We start from the raw sequence: 21,156 nt of genomic DNA, 5'->3' as shown, positions 1-21,156 counted from the left end.
CATATTGCAATGAAGTGCACGTACAACCGTTGTGTGCTGGTCTTTCGACCGGGCACATGTGCAGTCCAGCATCCACACGCATGTAGACCACCACTCATTTCCCCCTTGTTTCAACGCTAATAAATCATTACGTTGTGCACTGCGAATTGTTGCCTCGTTTTACGCATTATGTTTAGAGCTCAACATACTCCATTGCATTATCCTCGGAAGCAAATAGCAGAGTACTTTGATATTCCACGTTGTGTTCTCTCGGTTTACATTGTGTCACCTGTGCGCTAATAAATAAAATGATTGATTGTAATAAAGATCGGCTACTGAGACACATTTCTATTTTTATGTTTTGCAAACAGGTATCTGCTGCCATTCCGTGATTGTCATCTATTCCAGACGCCAAACGATGGATTCTTCAACCGCCAGCTGCACCTACATGTCAATCACTGGATTTATGGAACTCATTTTTGGGACAATCGACAAGGTCCGATATGCCCGTACACACAGTACCAGCGATTCGGGGCAACATAACAACCTTTACGGTGGTCTAGTGCCAAGTTGATGCACCAGCCTTGCAATTCACCATGCGACCAAAGTGCTTGCTCCATTTACCCAAAACGACCACCCTGTGTACCCAAAAGGAACAGTGTGTGACTCACGATAAACATTTGCGGATCAAGAGCAAAGAAAAAAAGTTAATTTTTGATTGAATATGTCAATCGCCGAATGTTCTCGAAACATTTAATGTGAAATAAATGTACTTTACCAATTGTACAGTCTTGCTGTTTCCTTTTAAAGTACAGTTTCATATTCGAAATTGTGACGCGCTGTGTTGTGAGACCATGTGTGTTGTTTTCCGGGTTCTGCGTCAAGTTGCGTAGGTGACGACTGGGTGCGTTTGGCTACGCTGCTCAGTAACGTCACGGAGAGAGGCAGAGAATATCAATGATTTGGTGATGTCATGCTCAGGGGCGGGGATATGCTTTAGTGCAGCAAAGGCAGTTCGCCCAGGACAATGTGTCAACTGATAAGATTATCACAAAATGGGCGTGCCCTGCTGCTTGATTTTGCTTGTGTTCAAAAGACGAAAACTCTGGTAAGGTCCATAGGAAATGTTTGTACGATCGATCAATTTATGGTTAAAAACACATGGCCGAACCATGGAGACAATAATATTTCTGACCGAACCATTCCTTTAAGGACAAAGAGACCTCTAGCCTTAACTAATGAGGCCCATCTTCTAAATCTCGTTTTATTTCAATTGCCTAGTTCGCTCAGGCAATTTAGATTCAGATCACCTTCCACAACCAATGCTCTTACATTTTGGGCTACCGATACCAAGTCTAAGATTGAGTTTAGATCATGGAAAAAAGTATCATCCGACATGGCAATCGGGTTCCAGTAAACATTCAAAATTGCGTATCCCTTATCACCGACCATAACTTTAACCAACAACATATATTTATTTGGCATTGCCCAGAGTTCAGAAGTCAAACCTCTAACCATTTTTACCGCTGTCAGTATCCCAGAAATTGGACGACCTTCCACTGTTTTTAGGGCTGGGTTTAGGTACAATTCATGATTTTCCCAGATGGGGACCGAGGTTAGCCATGTCTCTTGCAGGAGCACAATGTCACTACTACTCAATTCACTATGGTCACTATTTATGAGATGGCTGAATCCCCTGGTGTTCCAGCTTACAAGGGATACTTGGTTCATCCTCTCCCTAACCACACATTACTTCTGGGAACTTGCACAGCTATAGCTCACAGATGTCTTCACGGGCTGGGCATTAATCTCTCTCTTGCTTTCAGCGAAACAAACCTTCTGCATACTCCTTTGGTGACCTGATGAGTTTGGCAAAAGATTTGGGCTTGGCTCTGTAGACAGGACGAATCCCAAGCCATAGAGATCTGCTTTGGCCTGCCAGATTACATTCTGAACAACTTGAGATTTTAACCAGATTCTTACAGAGTTTAGCTGACATTCCACTGTAAATTCGACTAGAGCCATGTCCGAGGACACAATGGGCCTCATTATGAGTCACCCGTTACGGAAATAACGGTGGCGGTAAACCCGCCGCCACCGTTGTTTCCATACCGGGTGATCTCGAGTCCTGCAGGCGGAGGTGTCATTCCCACCAGGTCTGACCTGGCGGGTTTAACACCGCCTGCCTGCAGGCGGACGTGGAAACACCAGCACCATCACGAGATGGTGCCGGTGTTTCCATGGTCCCCATTCCCATTGAGTCCTCTGGGACTCAATGGGAATGGGGATTTACCGAATTCCGTCACCGGGGTTGTAATGCCCCAGTAATTCCAGGAATCACGGAGAGAGAATGGTAATACGAGTCCGCGGTAACCGAGCCGGAAAAACCAGCAGGTTACTGCAGGACTCGTAATGAGGCCCAATATCTTCTAGTTGCAGGATCTCAGAAAAAATAGCCATCACTGCACGTCTATTTAGATCGTATTGAGTAGATGGCGGACTCCTACAAACCAAAACCAGTGAATATGCAGCAGGCAGACCCCTAAGTGGCGGCTTACGGATTCTAGCCTCCCTATGTATCATGTTGTCAGACAGATCCAATACAGGTCTTTGTTGGCTAGGCCCTTGCATCTTATTCAGGGCACTCTCTATTAGAGACATGATAGCACCGGACATCTGTGACAACTCACCGGAATTTTCTTTTTGCAAAAAATGTTCATGGTTTTGATTAGGGGCCACTGGGTCTAACGACTGGGACTGGACATACGTTTTCTTAGGTTCCACCCCCACTATCTGACTTGGATCTATTATGTCCGATATACAAATTCCCGCTCCATGGGCCAACTCTACGTTCTCCTTCGTGATTCCACTACCCACTAATTTGGGGCCGTTTACTCCAGGACTAAGGCTCTTACACGGCGGAGGAACTAGTTTAGCTGGACGAACTCCTGCCATATATGCATCAACAGCTTTCCGAAATTTCAGACCTCTGCACCGCCAAATATGCATCCGTTACTGTCGGAGCATGATTTGGCTGCTGGGTCACCTTCATAGGTGGAATTGTCTCTATGTCTATCACGTTGCTAACATCACCAATGTTTTGTTTTTTTGAGAGTGCCTTCCATAGATCATCTAATGGGGGATACTCCATTGCATGAGCTGGAACACAGTTAAGGGAGTCATTTCTTCTCTCCTGCGCAAGCTGTTGGTATTTTTGCTTGATAGCCTGCGATGCAGTTATAGAGGTACACTTCGGAACAGATATAGCCTTAAAGAACTGTTTTACCAATTTTTTTCAGAATTTGTTGATTTTTTGGCAACTTTTTCCCACCCGTATTGACTTTTTTACTACTTTGCCCTACTGATGGGGGAGCGGTTAACACCTTTTTGGAGCTTACTACTTTACATTGTACAGCCACATTTGCGTCGGGAACTGATTTTGGACATACATTACCAGCACACACCTGGCTCTGCGATACTGAATCAACCTCATAAATAATTTCATTAAAACAAGGTACAACAGATTTAACTACTTGCATTGTTCTATTGCCTATCAAGTTTTTTTTTAGGAGACTGACTATTGATTGGGTCACATTCCATTTGGGATGCTACAGAAGCCATACTCATCTTCAAATCACCAGTTGATGTTCTCTTATCAACCACTCTAGCAATTTATTGGGCATTCCTCCTTTGCCAAGCCATAATTCTTTCTAAGCTTGCACCCTGGGCAGATAATTTTTGTTGACAAACAAACAGGGATTTCGCCAGGGATGTCATCGCCAGGTTCATTGCATGTAATGTGATTCCCAACATACTGTCAGGCTGTTGAATAATGACAGAGGTTTTCGTACTGTGATTAGTGGTTATTCGTTTTATTGGAGAGGGAGCATCATTGGAAAAGGAAGGGGAGTGACCTGTACTGCTCTCAGAGAACATTACTGGGGAGGCAGACAGGTTTTCAGGGAGCCGGTTATTAGAAAAGACTGAGTCATTTGCATCTAGATCAATGACCACTACATTAGCTGCTTCCTCTACTTGTACATGGGCGGCTACCAGAGCCTCTTTGGTTAGACCTGTAATTGGCACGGAGTCTAGCAGGGCCGTGTCTGATATCGAACGCTCTGCCCTAGTGCTCCCCACTACTGGTCTTATTACTTGCTCTGGCGCTTTTATATTATTAGAATCTGCAACATCAATCATTTCAACAGTCAACTTTTCAATACAGAGCATTCCAATTTCGTTTCGCCGACCGGGACCCATTACAGAATACACGGATATCTGCATTTCCCAGTGCTCTGAGCTCAGTTCTACCGCGTCTCAGCGTGGAACTTACATGTAACGCCGTATTATTTTTCATAGCCCACTCAGTTTTCTCACTCTTTAGGGGGCTTCGTGCAGGCATGCCAGTTTTTAAAGTAAAACGGCTCATTTCACTTTAGTATCAATAATTTGATATCATCCACAGCCCAATACAATGTTACCAGCGAAATACGCCTGTCCCGCCTCAACACCTCGGCGAAGAGGCACAGAGGCACTTCACAGGCACTTCCCACAGGTGCGTGCGCGCGATCATTTTTAAACGGTTTCCTCACAAGGGGGCGTGGCTAACTGCTCTGCACTTGTTTTTCTACAATAAAGTAGAAATGACACGTTAACAAGGTTTCATCTGCCCATACACCTCATAACAATGCGTGATGTAACAGTACCATTGTCCAGTCCACAAAAGTCCATTGTTGAAATTCACAGAGGGATCCAAGCCAAGCAGGTCAGGCAAAGAGGCACTTCACAGGCACGTCCCACAGGTGCGCGCACCAATGTTGAGATACACCCAACTAAAGACAATGCAAATGCAATCTCAACTTGCAGTTTTCCCCAGAACATTGTTTGGCCAACAGCATCGGTCCATTTGTCCTGAATGGTACACCAAGAACTGTTGGCTCGAGTACAGCATTGAGAAAGATGCAAGTTTCGGCTATGCATGCCGTGTTTGCTCGCCAACTCATGACAGTGTAGAAGCAGTATTTGTTTCGATTGGTTTTAGAAACTGGGAGCACTCGCTTGGCCGTTTTGAGAAGCACTCTATATGTAAGTCCAGAGGCGTAGGCAGGGTAGGGCATGAGGGGCAAGGCCCACCCAAAATCTGTAAATGCCCACTCAGCAGCGCTGTGTGGGAATTTACAGATATTTTTGTCAGTGCAGTGGGCCCAACTACATTAGCATCAGGCCCCATTTGCTAGACATTCCTGGCTACGCCTCTGTGTAAGTCCCATTTCAACAGCATGGCTCGATGGGAGGGTTTTAAGCAAAGTAAAAGAGATGGCAGTATTTTAGCCAAAATGTCAAAATCTCATCAAACGCTAGTGTCTGAGAATAGAAAATACATAGGCCGTCTCAGCGAATTACTCATTTATTTGGCAAGGCAAGGATTAGCATTCAGAGGCAAATATGAATCTGATGATGCTCTTGGTAAAGGTAATTTTCTGGAAGTAATTCACCTTGTGAAGGAGTTTGATCCTGTATTTGCATCAAAATTGGAATGTATGCCAAAGAATGGTAGTTATGTTAGCCATGAGATTTAAAATGAATTATTAGCTATCTGTGTATCTCAAATCTTGCAAAATATAGTGCATGAAATTCAGCAGGTTGGCATGAAGTGCATTATTGAGGATGAAACGTGTGATGTGTCGAACGTGGAGCAGTTGAGCATTTGTGCACGTTATTGTGCAACCGCTTGAACATTTAGATTGCTATATTCTAGCCGATGCATTGTTTGAAATCACACAATAAAAATGGTTTGTTTGTTGTCAATGTAGTGGGACAGTGCTATGATGGTGCTAGCATTATGTCTGGAAGCCACAATGGTGTTCAAGCGAGGATGCTGCAGACATTTCCAGAGGCACAATATGTTCATTCTATGTCAAGGCCAGAGGCAAGCATTGTGCATAAATCCTTAATTGCCACTTCTTATAGCAGCTTCTTCAAAACGTAACTTTGGCTGTTTAAAATGTTTTATTTTTCTTTTTTAAACAGTAAAATCCTTTCAACTAAAACTTCTAACACCTAGCACTACCAAACCCCATAAGTCATCTGTGTTTCATTCGTTTTGAACCTTGCTCAACATCCAAACCAGGACCAGCACAGTCATTGCCTCATATCCTGCCTGCACTTCCTCCTCTTAATTTGCTGCTTCTCAAGCCGATAAGTCACAGTTGAGCAGATAATGGGACTGTTAGCGTGATTGGTGGTGGCTAGCTTAGTGTATTACATCGGTAGAGCAAGATAAACGGCGAGCACCGTTTGCTTGTTTATTGAGAGTGTGAGGATTGGAAGAGAGTCGAGCGAGGTCCGCGCCTCAGGTAAGGATACATGCGGGATACAATAGTTACTGCGCATGTGCACACATTTCCTGGGCTTGGAGACAGAGATGTTCTGAAGGTGCCAGTGAGCTACTACGGTCGACGGAAAAGCGCCAAGCAGAGCCTCTCTCCTACACTGTCCTCTGCCAGAGGCTCCTAAGGTACAGAGACATAACAAAAATTAAAAGAAAAAAAATTTATTTGCTAAGAAGACAGGGGTCCTAGCTCTTCCTCAAGGAGTTAAGCATGGAGGAGGAGAGCACCACTCCCGAGTATAGCGACAAGGGGATGGAGGGAGACAGAGATCTGTCACTCAGTTTCAAGAGGGTTCTAGGGGACTCTCTGGCATTATCTGCATCTCAAGGAGTGCATTCCATAAAGGAGCACCTAGCAGCGCTGGAATCACTCATCACTTCAACAGCCTCTAAGAAAAGGACGTGCAAGCTCAGCCCAGGTGCGGGCACATCACAGGAAGCAGGCAATGGCGCATAAGGGGGTGAATAAAACCCGGAAGAGTCCCCACTCTTCTACCCCCCCCCCCCCGGGGTCAGACAGCATGGGCCCAAAAGAAGCCTCGGGAGATGGCTGGCCCCTTTAACAAGCTGAAAAGTGCCTTTTTAGGTAGATCAGTGGTGCCAAACCTCTTACTCCCCTACCCCAGGGGTGTTCAACACAGGGGCAGCCAAAGAAGGCAAGAAAGCTGAAGAAGAAGAGGAGGAAGATGTTGAGGAAGTCCTCGTAAAAGTAGGTGAAGTAGTCAGTAGTGGAAAGCGACACCAAGGTGCAGAGGAAGGGGCCGACATGTAGGACAGGTGTGATTCAGAATGAGGGCGGAATGCAACATGCTAGATCTCCCTAGTAAGGTCATGGACACACTGGAGCTGGACGCCAATATGGTCACCTTCGTGACTAAGTCCACGAAGAACATAAGGAGAGGGTTAGATAGAGCCTGAAAGGCCTTCCAGGATAAGGTGCTAGACATGGCAGGTCCCCTCACTAAAATAAGGGCCTTGGCAGAAAGGGCCAAAGACACCGGAGAGCCAGTGGACACATCAACGCTAGCCAGCTGGGCACAGAGAGCAGTATGCTACCTAGGTAATGCTAGCTGTGCTTTGTCCACAGAGAGTTGTTGTAGCCTATTACGCAAGATCGACAGTAAATTAGGAGTCCTCAACAACTATGAAGCAGGGGATATGTCACTCCCCTGGAGTATCACACAACTCCCTTCTAGCCATGGCAGCCAAATGCAGTTGACCCCTCCCACCTTCGTTGGCACGGGCTCCTCATTTTAGTATACACAGGCACCTTGAGGCAGCCAAAGGGGGGAAGAGGGTTAGGGAGAGGTTGTGGATAGGTAGGGGGTGTTTCGGGTAACCGGGAAAAGGTTTAGGGAGCTTGCAATTGGATAGGACTGGGGACCACAGGTAAAGAAACACATAACCTGACCATGCAGCATAAACTTCCAAGAAAGTCAGTGCTCTTCTTGATTAGAATACTGACTCCCTTTCATGCATTCATACCCCTTCACTAAGTAGCAACAAACATACGCACAGAAAGCATGAATGAAAGCCATGGGTAACTGTGACAAACATATACACGTGGACAAGAATACTGGCAACAATATACACCACCCTTGTAGTGCTCAAAAGGTGACTAAACCTCTCTTACTGTCTCACCTGAACATGGCTTGAATCAGGAATTGGCTCGGAATGTAATGACTTGGCACAAACACATGAAATGTACAAAGCGAGCAGCACAAACAGAACATAGCGTTACTTCACGTATGACACTGATTGCTGCCCCCACACTCTGAGCGTTAGCGTTCCATGATAACCCAGCAGTATATCTCACCTTAGTTCATGAGGCTGATTGAAACCCAACGTGCGAGTTCAACGGCACGTAGATAGCCCCTGCGGAGAGGGACGGTTCACTAATGATTCGCTGCTGTGCGTACCAAACCAAACAAAATGAGGATTATGCCACTGCATAATAATCGTTTATCAAGTACTTAACTGAGGCCTGGGGGGGCTCGCCGGCTCCTTCCCAGGCAGGGATTCTCCTGCAGTGAACGGACTCCTGCTGTGCTTCTGCTCCATTCCAGCAGGGAATGAAATGCTGCATAGAATGCCGCGCTCACCGCCGGGCCAGAGTTCTGTGAGTTTCACCAACTGGCCCAGCGCTTGCTTCAGAAAACACGCATTTTCTGCACACCTGATCCCTTCGGCCCGTGCCTGCCACGCCAACAATCAACCAACAGGCAGCACTGGCTGAGGCACGTCTTAAATAGCCAATATGAAACAACTGCCTCACTCGGGATCAACTGCCACCCCAAAGGATCATGGGGATTGTAGTCTTGCCAGTTTTTCCACTAAACACCTTCTTAGGGCTGTCTTTGAGGCCCAACAGCCCATTTTCCCTCACAGGAAACAGCCCAAGGCATTGGTGAAGCTTTCACAAAGGAAATTTCCCGATTTGTAGGGATTTATACAGCGCTGGAGAAATCCCAGACCTCTATCCGCAAGATATTTCCCAGATGGTTTTCGCTGGGACTGGTCGCCTCAGAGGCCGCTTGGCCGGTCATTTCAACGCAAAACGGTCTCAAGGTCCCAGGGCCCAAAACAGGGAGAGTAGGGAGCAGGATGTCTTTTTCCCTCAAGAGGAAGAGGTTTCTGCGGACGGAGAGGCAGAGGGGGCTTCCGACAACAAAGTTGCCAGCGGTATGTGCGCAGAGCGGCGGGTTACCCCAGAGTTTGGGGGTAGGGGGATAAACTGTATTGTTTTGTCAGAATTCTTCTTCAAACCATTGAACCAGAAGTGAAAAAGAAGATCAAATAAACGTACAGATTAATTGAAAGACCGGATCCAGATGAAGAACAATGGCTGCAAAGTAAAGGTAACACAATTTAGTACTCTGTGGTGGTATAACAGAACATAGAACTCCCAAACCTCCTTAAACTAACCTGTGCTTGTTTAGATGAGGCTATTGAGATTTCTATGTTCATAAAGCACAGGAGTAGAGTAGAAGCAGAATTCTGGAATCAAAATAAAACAGATACGTACCAGAAAACTGTAAAGAACACAAATACAAGGTCAAGAAGAACGGTTCTTACCGTATTGGATCCTTAAGTGTCTTATACGAGTCTTGATTGTGAAGTTTGATCCAAGTGCCTAAACGGCCGTCACAAAGACGCCTAAACAAAATGTCACTTATCTTAATGGCACGCGGACGGCTAAAGTCCAGGAAGTCTCTAGTCTGTGCGCTTGTTTGGTTATGTTATGTACACGGTAAGGATTGACGTCCAGCAATCCCTACCGTTCGTTCCGGGCGTCCGTAACAGATGACAATTCACAGGAAGTCCAAGTAACAATCCGGTTCGGCAATGAGATGAGCAGTAATGTACAACAACGTAAGGCAAAACAATCCAGATGGCGTTTCCGGGTCAGCAGTTAACAGTCAGAAAAAGGACAAAATGTGAACAAAGGCAAATCCAAGGAGCGGTCTGAGTCGATATCACCAGAGTATTAGCAAGACAGACAGGGAATAGGCAAAGCCATGTCAAAATACAATAAACAGGTTGGCAACTTGAATGAATGAAACACAGAGATTCATAGGTAAATTCAGAAGCAGCAAGGCTAGGTCAGGAGATCCTAATATACCCTAATCACCTGACCACATCTGACTTTTCACAATGACGTTGTCCTGTGCCTGTGCAAAGGATGCCATCGTCTCCAAGGTAACCACCAGCTGCCCCAGTGTCTACGATAGTTTGATACTTTCTTGCCACGTGAGAATGCAGTTACCGGTAAACAAGCATCTTGCCGTCTTATACATGATGTGATTAGTTCATTACCCGTCTCCCTTCCTGAAGTGGGATTCCCCTTATCTTTACCTGAGAACCTCAAATGTGTTTAGATAATTGGCACGCAATATAAAAAAATGCTTTGGTTTTACAAACTGTAGCAAGATTAAACCTGGAGTTTGTAGAATCTCCTCATCAGTCATGTATCCCATCGCGTATCAGGATGGCAGGGGAGGAGCAGAGGCTCCTCGACAGAGAGCTACTAGCACTGACAGAGAAGGGAGTGATAGAGATGTGCCCCCCCCGGTGCACAGGAATGGGAAGTCGAGACCGGTTATCAACCTGAAAGAGTTGAATGGCTGGCTCATATACAGACATTTCAAGATGGAGGGGATTCACCTGCTCAGAGACATGCTTTGCAAGGGTGACTGGTTGGCAAGGCTAGATTTAAAGGATGCCTACCTGACCATTCCAGTAGCTCGGGAACACAAGAATTCTCTCTGTTTTATCTGGAATGGACAGAGCTGGCGCTTCATGTGCCTGCCTTTTGGCTTAACATCAGCCCCCTGGGCTTTCACAAAAGTGACAAGGCCAGTAGTGGAGGCCATCAGAGACAGAGGCATCAGGATTATTATTTACTTAGACGATATCTTACTGCTAGCGCAAAACAGCCTTGGCAGAGCAGGTGCTCTGGGTGAGTGCTCTGTTGTCATCCCTCGATTTCCTAATCAATCGAGAGAAGTCGGAGCCCATTCTGAGACAGCGGATGAGTTACTGGGATTTGTCGTAGACAGCAGGAAAGCCACATTAGTGTTACCCCAGCATAAGATGAGGGGATGAAGAAAGAACTGAGAATAGCGGTTGGGAAGTTGCACATTTCACTTTGGAGGCTAGCGAGAATAGTAGGGCTCCTGGCAGCCTTCATTCAAGCGATTCTTCCAGGGCCCCTTCACTACAGAGGGCTCCAAAGGTTGAAGGTCAGACATCTGCAAGGAGGTGGAAGGTATCATTAGATGGTGCCATTGGACAACGAAGGGAGAGTAGAATTGAAATGGTGGCTGCAGAACATGGAAGCCTGGAACGGCAGGGCCATCTTTTGGGATGTGCCGGAGTTAGTGATAGAATCAGACTCAAGCAGGTCCGGATGGGGTGCCAGATGTGGACCTTTACAAACCGGGGGGAAGTGGTCAACAGAGGAGCTAGGGCTGCACATAATCTGCTTGGAGCTTCTGGTGGGGTCTTTTGCAGTGAAGGCATTCATCAAAGAGGGAGTGAATTGATGCATTCTGCTGAGGTTGGACAACATCTTGGATGTGTGCAGTACATAAACAAGATAGAGGGAATGAAGTTGAAGATGTTAGCAAAATAGTGAAAGACTTTTGGCTCTATTGTCTGCAGAGGAAGCTAGTGTTAGCTATCTACCGGGGAAGTAGAGCATGTTAGCGGACTGGAATTCCAGGTATCTGGAGGATTCCATGATTGGAGATTGAGGAGGCCAGTGTTCGCACAGTTACAGAGAATGTGGGGCCCGATAGAGACAGATCTCTTTGCCTCCAGGTTGAACGCGCAGGTTCCCAGATATTACAGCTGGAGCATGACCCTGAGGCGATAGGGACAGATGCGTTTCTCCACACCTGGGCATGAGCACACTATGCCTTTCCCCCCTTCACCATGCTTGCGAGGGTCCTGGCGGAAGTCCGCCGGGGACGAGCAGAGCTAATGATGCTAGAGCCCTTGTGGAAGTCTCAAGCATGGTTTCCGATTCTGATGGGACTTTCTTCGGATTTCCGAAGACTGATTCCATGGGAAGCGGACCTTCTGTACGATCTGAGAGGGCAAGTGCATCCTCTAGTACCAACAGGGTCCCTGCAACTTCTGGCGTGCAGGATTTCAGTCAACAATGGGACTTGCCAGGCCTTTCGAGAGCGGCTGCAAATTGTATCAGAGACTCGTGGGCGTTTTCCATCCTTAGGAGCTATGATGCTGCATGGGCCAAATGGGAGGAATGGTGTGCCCAGCAATGTGTTCATCCCGTTTCGACATCTGTAGTTCACGTTCTAAATTTCTTGGCGGAGCTGTCCGAGTCTGGGCGAGCATTTAGCTCGATAGGTGTGTATCAATCAGGAATTTCTGCAGGTCACAAGAGATGCGAAGGCAGACCTGTCGGAGAACACCCAGTGGTAGTAAGATTGTTGCGGGGGTGAAAATGGGCGAGCCACCGGCATCCAAGTATTCCGTGTTTTGGGATGTGCAAGTAGTGTTTCGTCTCTTTAAGCAGCGGCCAGGGAACGAGCAGTTATCGATACAGCGGTTGTCCGGCAAGTTGGCTATGCTTTTGTGCTTAGTATAATGTAGGAGAGTCTCCGACATGAAAGCTTTAGAGATTAACAGGAAGGTATTTTATCCAGAGGGAGTGGCATTCCAGATTGTTCAGAGGACAAAGAGTGTGTCTAAAGTCATTTCATATCCCTATTTCACTGACGGGCCAAAGATGTGTGTGATGCTTTGCATTAAGGAGTATGAGAGAGTGACGAGAGATTTTAGGCCAGCGGAAGTGCAGCTGCTGCTTATAGCGCTTAGGAGGCCTTTTCATGCAATAGCTTCAGCCACCATAGCCAGGTGGGTTAGAGAAGTCATGGGGTGTGCAGGCATAGACCTGAGCATCTTTGGGGCCTATTCAGTCAGGGGAGCGATGGTGTCCAAGGCTTTTGCAGCAGGAGCTTCATTACAAGACATATTGAAGTCAGCAGACTGGTCTTCAGAAGCTACGTTTAAGACTTTTTATTTTAAGCCAGTCTCGACTGTAGCTAATGCAGTATTAGAAAGCTTTGAACAAGTATAATGCTCTCCTCTGGTCTTGCCATAGAATGAAGATTACTCAGGCTATTAGCGCCGGGAGTCTTGATTCTATTAAAGACACGGAGGCGAGCATTATCCCGTGCGTATATGCAGGGTAGGAGGTCATACTGTTGAAATATCCTTGTGACATGTATATTGCTTTTTTGCTTTGATGGTGACATTTGTTGAAGCTGCATATTCCCACCCTAATTGTGTGCTTTGTTTGGGTCCTAGGAGACAAGGCCAAAAGTAACTGAGCCGAAGGGAGGTGAATAGCAGAAGGCGCCTGGGCAGCCGAGTCGGCCGATGATCGGAGGAAGGGTCCATGTTGGAGAAGTTCCATATTGAGGAAGTTTTTTGTGGACATTGTTTGGTTGCACTGTTACTGCAAGTTCGTCAAAGAAAGAGGAGGAAGTGCAGGCAGGATATGAGGCAAAGACCTTGCTGGTCCTGGATTGGATGTTGAGCAAGGTGCAAAACTACTGAAACACAGAGGATTTATGGGGTATGGTAGTCCCAGGTGTTAGAAGTTTTGGTTGAAAGGATTTTACTGTTTAAAAAAAAAAACGTTTTAAACAGCCAAAGGTAAGTTTTGAAGAAGCTGCTATGAGAAGTGCCAATAAAGAGTTTAAGCATAATGCTCGCCTCCGTGTCTTTAATAGAATCCAGACTCCCGGCGCTCATAACCTGGGCAATCTTCATTGTGCTGCACATCCCTTTAACTTGGTGTTGGTGGATACTGTTCACAATGTTCAGCTGGCTGAGGAATTCTTTTCTGTACTCCAGAGTTTATATGTTTACATTTCACATCCCACTGTGCATGTTCTCTTTCTAAAATTACAGGAGGCGTAGCTCGGCTGCCGGACACAAGGTGGGCTTGCAGATGGCAGTCTTTAACGGTTGTAAAAGAGCAATTTAAAGAAATAATCGGTGTGCTAGAAAGCATTTCAAGTATGGGGTCTGGAGTCCATGTGAGTGCCAATGTGCGTATAGAGGGGCACAAGCTCCTCGCTACTGTGAATACTATTGACTCGGTGGTCAACCTCATGATATCTGATCATTTATTGTCATTGACTCATGGATTGAGTGAAAAATGGCAGTCGCCACAAATCAATTCTGCACAGGCCAAAGCACTGTGTGATGCTGTGAGAAGCAGCTTGCAAAGTACGCGTGATGATTGGAACAGAATCTGGCAGCTGCTCACATATTTCTACGGGGAAATTGGTATAGATGTGCCAACTGTCCGATGTGCAAGGAAACGAGAATTAAATGGACTTTTGGATGATTTTGTAACAGCTAGTACCGTCAGGCAGCGTAACCATTCAGAGAATACTATCGAATAAGAATGAAAATCACATTTTTCTGCCATTTATAGATCGATTTTTGGCTGAGTAACGCTGTTGTTTTACTATAGACAACATGAGTCTAATTAGAGCAGTGGAGGCATTGACTATGCCAGAGTCTGCAGCTTTCCTGCGGGCTGAAGCCATTTTGCAATGAAATTCATTGTACCCCTCGCTTGACATTCGTGCTACTCAACTAATGTCTGAGATTACTGTTTTAAAGAATATTCTTAATGTCAATGAATTGCTTGGCTGATATTCTTGAAGTTCTTAAAAGTGGGGATTTTGCCACCATGGAAAACTGCATGCGCTTAGTATTAACTTTGCCAGTGACCTCTGCATCTTGCGAACGCTCATTCTCTGTTTTGAAATGTATAAAAACAATCACCTAAGAAGTTCATTGTTGAACAGCCGCTTAGCATCACTTGCAATGTTGTATGTAAGCAAGGATCGAGCAGCCAAAATTTATCTTGCAAAAGATGTGGAAGAGTTTTGTGGAACGGCAGCACGTAGAGGGAAGTTTATATAATGTTGTATTGACACCACCGACACTAATTCTTCATGGATCCTCCCGAGGACAACATTCCATAAATCCCCTAACTTTTTTTTATATATGCTGTACAGTACTTGACCTTTTTATTCAAAACCCTATAAACAATACAGTAAACATTGTTCTACATACTTTCTCATTTTCTTTAATTTCTCATTGAAACTCTGCATGACATTGAAATGTTCACAATAGATGGCCTAAAGTAGCATCACAGGGCGAGACCTCCGTTCACGGACTCAAAAGTAGTCGAAATGTAATTGTTCCAGGGTGTCAAATTTCCAATTGCACAGTAAAAGACATTCTTCACCTTACATGAATGTCATCAAACACATGGAGAAAATATTCTTAATTACCAAGAGTAATTTGTCACCTATGCATTTTTAATCAAAGATACAACCGGTGGTGCCCTTGCAGGTCCTATCGTTGATTACGTGTGCCCCTCCCCACTTTTTGAAAAACCCATTCAGCCCCCCTAAAATCTTGAGGCTGGCTCCGCCCCTGGCTGCGCTTGTGCTGAGAATGGAGTTGCAAGACCCCTTTGTTTTGAACTGTGTTACTTTGAACTGTGTTGTACTGACAGTCAACTGAGGTCCGAGCCCGGCCGAGGGAGATCCTAGGGCGAAGCTTTCGTCAAAACTTTAAGTGGAAAGCGATACGTCATGTGTCAGCCCAGAAGAGGGCGATCGAGGGGGGAACGCATCACCCAGCGAATATTGAGAACAAACTTTCATTTCGTATCAAAGTCTTTCGAATGTACTGGGCTTTTGTTCTACCCTCACGTATGACCACTTTGCATTCCTTTGGGGGCCTTTCTATGGCCTTCTATTTCTGTAGTTTCTCAATATGGAGCTCAACCAGAGTCTCACCGGGTAGCCAGGGGTCAAGTCCTAAAAAGAAAAGTGGGGGGACTCATCAAGAAACGCAGTGGGTGTGTCGTCACCAGAAATAAGCATATCAAGGTGAAATATGCACATTCCATTAAAATGGCTTTGCATAACCACCCTATTTGCACAAGACGCATGGCATTTGCCTTTCATAAAATCAACACACACACAAAACCAAGAGAGGAGATTTTCTTCTAATAGTATTTTTCTAAACGTTAAAAGGTGTGCATGTTTTAAACTCCAATAACAATACTAATTTTTCCCTGGAACATGCAGTACCGAAATGGGACATTTCACCTTTACTTGTTTGTTATTTTTCATCAGGTTATATAGTGTAGTGGTGAAGTGTCCGGCCTCCAAACCTGACGACTGCCAGCCCTGGGATTGCTTCAATTCATACATTAAACAAAGACTTTCAATGTTTCTCATTTTAGCTGGGGGGGACTGAGTCCACCCCTTGAAAAAAGTGGGTGGACTTCGTCCCCCCGCATGTACCCTTGACTTGAGCCCTCCAGATAGTACCCAAGTCGTGCCACTTTCCCTCTGCAGCTGGTCTCCCTTTCCCTTTCTTTCACAGTTCAATTCGAAGTTCATTAGCTTTGGTTCGAAGCTTGCCACTCCTGCGGTTGTCACTTAAGACAACTCAGTTCTTATCGGTTCTTCCCTCAACTCACCGGTTGTGATGAACCGATTGGCTTCTGGCTTCAAGGCCGGTAGCATGGGTGCGGGAGCTTCCCTCGTCCCTGCTTATCGGCATAAACTTGCCCTGTGTACAACTCACATCGGTTGCAGGACACTTGCGCTATTGTTTGCAGTCTTAGATTCTCCTCCACGAAGGTTCCACAGTCGTGGGACAAAAAGGGCAAGGTTACTTCTCCACTTGTCAGCCTCTCGCTTCCCACCGTCTCTCTACTTCTCTTGGACTGCCGCTTGGTAGTCGTCTCGCCGTGATACCTGCTATGCTGGCCTTTCTCGCCTTGCTCGTACTGCACTCTTCTGCTCCACCTTTCATTCATGTGGGGGGGAAATAAGGGCCGTCAGGTGTGTGTAATTATGATCAATGGCCTGACTTTGCCTGACCCTTGGTTTGGGACATGTCGGGTATACAGATTCAACATTAGTCTGTTATCTATTGTGTGTTGCGAAAGTGTCGCACAATGGACGGGAATGACCGGGATGAAGAACAGAGCATAAGGGATGGTGGGAATGGTGGTACTCTTCCAGTGGATTGGGATCTTGGAAAATAAAAATAAGAAGGACAGGATTGGTAGGGTTTGCGGGTTAAACAGGAAAGGTCGGAATAGGAAAATGAACCAATGGGAGTGTAGGAATTGTAGTGTTTTGTCAATATAGTATACTGGGGGTTTCAGGAAAGAATAATTAGAGGGATGTGTCAGAGAATGATAGGGAACATTCGGGTAGGGAAAATTTGAATGGATACCTGTGAAACATGGATTCTGGAATTATGCTTTTTGAATACAACAGGGTGTATAATAGGTTTTGCAGAGGTGGAGGGATGGTAAATTCTCAAAAGGGAAGTTTATCAGAAAGAAGGGAGGTCGATTTACTACAGCCTATAAATGCTTTGGAGACCTCGTCCTGTTCCTCCCTTTCTCCGGTATAATAGTGCGTTTCACCTTGGGCCTTCCCCTAGCATAACCCCTGGTTCCTGTACTCAGGTAATCCTCCCCCACTGGTCCACCCCCAGGAGATTGATCCAACAGCGATGGCTGTGTCCTGCGCACCTGAATAAGGGCTTCTCAAGGTTATAATGGGAGAATACCCTCAGGTTTCTCACACAGTTCCTATCAATATCAGAATCTTCAGAGGTTGTCTCTCCTGCTTCTGAGGATCTGATCGTCAAGTAATCAAGCAAAAAGTTATTTCGGATTGCACTTGGGGTGACGATTCTTCACTCTTGGGTCCCCCTCTTCCGGGCGCAGACCCCTCTGTGGTATTCACGAATCGTAATGTTTTTTTCAAACAATTCAATGTGGACCACCCTCTGCCGGGTTCACTCGAGTCAACACACCTTAGACTGTGCCCCTTTTCATCGGCATACCTCCTTCGGGTTCACTCTTGCCAATTTCACAGTTCCTTTAACTTTCTTATGATGTGGGATTCACTTCCCTTATTCACAATCGTCTGCCGGTCAAATACTTTCGACTGTACAGAGGATTTTACTAGACCCGCATATGACCACATTGACCCTCTTCTCGCCTTTCCCAAGGCCTTCTGGTAATAGTAGTTTCAACAATTGGGTAATCGGCCAGAGTTTCTCGAATGTGCATCCATGTGGTGCCTGGCGCATCTGCAGCTGGCTTTCCACTTCTACATCAACAGTTCTTTGAACATTCTGCAATTAGCTGTTTGCTGCTTTTGTTCAACACAGCTCGGTTTCTTTATCGGTCCTCCCCTCAACTCACCGGCTGTGATGAACCACTCGTCTTTCTTCGTATCGTGAGTCAGGATCGGTACCACAGTGGTAGACTTCTCCCTCTGTCCTGTTTATCGACATAGGCACGCTCTGGGTACCGTTGACATATGCTGCAACACACCTGGGCTATTGTTCGCGCTCTTACAATTAGTTCCACAGAGGTCTCACAGGGATTGGTTGTGAAGGGCAAGGTCGCTTCTCTCCTTCTCACCCTCTCAGTTTGCGCGGCCTTTCTTCTCCTCTTGAACTGCCGTGTCTGGATAGCTATTTTGTAGTGCGGTCTGCCTTGCTCGTATGGTGCTCACATGCTCCACCTTTTATCCCTGTGGGGAAGGGAAAGGGCTGTCAGGTGTGTGTGAGATTCAGGTCAATTGCCTGACTTTGCCTGACCCTTGTGTTTGGACACATCAGATAAAATGCTCTGGTGTTTGTCGTCTTTCATGATGTGCGAGAGTGTTCGAGTTGGAAAAGGTGGGGTAGAGAGTTTGAATATCCTACGGGGTAGGATATGGAAAAGGTGTTATAAGAAGGGGGATACCACGTGTCACCCGTCGGTGTCCCACTTCCACTCCCCGAGGACCACCCATCCAGGTAATCCTCCCTCAGGAACTGGACCCAATAGTGATGGCCATGTCCTGGCCACCTGGATGACAGATCCCCGGGACTAGTCAGGGAGACACCGTCAGGTTTCTCACAGTATTCATGAGCCTTTTTCATGGAACTTTGTTAGTGATGGGGGAAGAGGGAGTTGAATGTGAGCTGAAAGAAGCTCAGAACTTTAAGTTGAACACTATTTCTTTTGACTTTGACATCCCTACACATTTGTTAATTGTAGTTGTGAGGGCATGAATGTCAGAATTCCTCTTCACAGATTTGAACCCGTAGTGTAGAAGAAGAATTCTTCCCACCAATGTACTCCTTTGAATGTAAGTTATACACAGTGCAAAGGAATCAATTAATTGAAAGAATGGATATCCCACTGAGACCGTGTGGCTGTAGAAGGAAATATAACACAATTAGTACCAAATGACTGATGATTAAAAATCACAATTCTAATCTAAACCCAATAACACTAACCTGAGTGAACTGAATAGGAGGGAATGTACTACCACGATCAGGTTAAGTAGAGAGCCCTAAGAAGTTCTGCAAAACAATATTCACTATGAGTACCACTATGTGCCTAAGAAATAAGAATACTGAGCTAATGAGTTTATACCACAAGAATTTTCTTACCAGGGGATATCCAGGAGTGAATCTGTAGAATGAACGACACTAGCCACCTTCAGCAATCTGTGATAACAAACGGTAATCTCACGGCGCGGGGAACAGTTCTTCCAAGAGTTCGTATTCCCACGTTGCAGCTAAGGCTGTCCCACGGCGCAGCAGAGGCTGTCCTACGGTGCAGGAAAAAACTTGTGAGTCACTAATTAATCCAGGTAAATATGAAAGTCAGCACAACCTACTAGGAAGTTACAAAACACACGAGACGTAAATTCAGAATCCATAAAGTTAATCCAGAAGTCTGTCCGAGTCCAAAAACACCTTGCGGGCACCAAACAAACAGTCAAGGAAATTGCAAAAACGTAATCCAGGTCACAGAAGCCAGAGATCAAGAAACCATGAAAAGCTATGAGGAGAAGTTGCCAAAACAGTAGGGTAATCCAAAAGCCAAAAACAAGTACAATTCCGGGTCAAAACACGAGGAAAACCGTAGAAATACAAGACAAGAAACAAACGCCAAAATGCTCAATCAGAAGCGCTGAGCAACTGAGGAGGAGGGGCTAAATACCCAGGATCACCTGATCAACGTCGTGATTGTGCACGAACGTTACCCCTCCTTAGCAACATGTCACCAAGCTTCCATGGCAACCTCCAGGCTCCGCCACGGATCGTGTTTCTGGCAACCAAATGCCGTTGTCCCAGCGCTTTCCTTTGTTTGCCTTGTCTTGGTGCTGAAGGCACATGAAAACCCGTTCGCAACTTCCCATGCCTGACAATGAATAGGTTTTGGACCCAGACAGACTTTTCTGTTCAACTCTTTGACTCAGACTTTGCTTCAGGTAGGGAAATCCCAACTTAGTGTAGGGCAAGTTAGGCCTTCAACCATCCTGACATTTAAGTTAATAAATATATTTTGTTTGAACTGTTGTCTGTCTAACTTTGTGATGCCTTCACAGCACTCAGTTCGTCTGCATACACAACACACCCTCAACATGGTCTATTAATTCCCTAGCCCAAGGTTGTGTCTCTGCCTGGGGTCTCCCACACGGCCTCCACCATTTCAGCCTGCCTCCAATGTGCACAAATGAAAATGCTAACTAAAGAGACACTGTAAGACAGAGAAGAAACCAGGGGATGTTTAAAGAGTGGCCAAGAGAAGCCTACCTCAGGAAATGGTGGAAAGACTGGGAATAATATATAAGTGATAATCAGTGTGAGGAACAATCTGAGAGGAAAATGTTCCAAACATAGTACCACAGAAGCTAAGAAGCATACGAGTAATTTTGAAGAGCTACAAGAATTGATCTCAAAGACTATCCAAGGAGATTATATCAAGAAATATCTATCACAGCAAAAATCTATAAATACAGAGACTATCAAAGGAACTGAAGAGACCCGGCGAAGACGAGACATTGCATTGGCCTATTTAAGTTAAATATAGCGGTACGGTCAGATAGGGTTAGTTTGGATGGAGGACATTTTTATTTTGGAATTACTGACAATTGACAAGCACCTTTAGTTTCTTTAGATAGGTGGAGTAGTCCCCCTTAGTAATCGGGAAAGTTAGGCCTTCTAGTTATAAGTTTCAATAAATAATTTGAATCATGTCTTTTGAGTGTCCGGCTCCTTCTTCCGACCCACCACAGAACCAATAGCCTCTTCCTTTGATCTCGGTGCTCCTTGGTCAGCTAAAGACAGCAGTGGTATATACAAAATTGGATTTTAGGTGGAAGGAAGGACAGAAGGAA

Source organism: Ambystoma mexicanum, chromosome 13, assembly GCF_040938575.1.
Source record: "Ambystoma mexicanum isolate Mex_15411 chromosome 13, UKY_AmexF1_1, whole genome shotgun sequence".
Lineage (NCBI taxonomy): Eukaryota > Metazoa > Chordata > Amphibia > Caudata > Ambystomatidae > Ambystoma > Ambystoma mexicanum.
The sequence above is the reverse complement of the archived record's forward strand: the minus strand, read 5'-3'. Positions refer to the sequence as shown.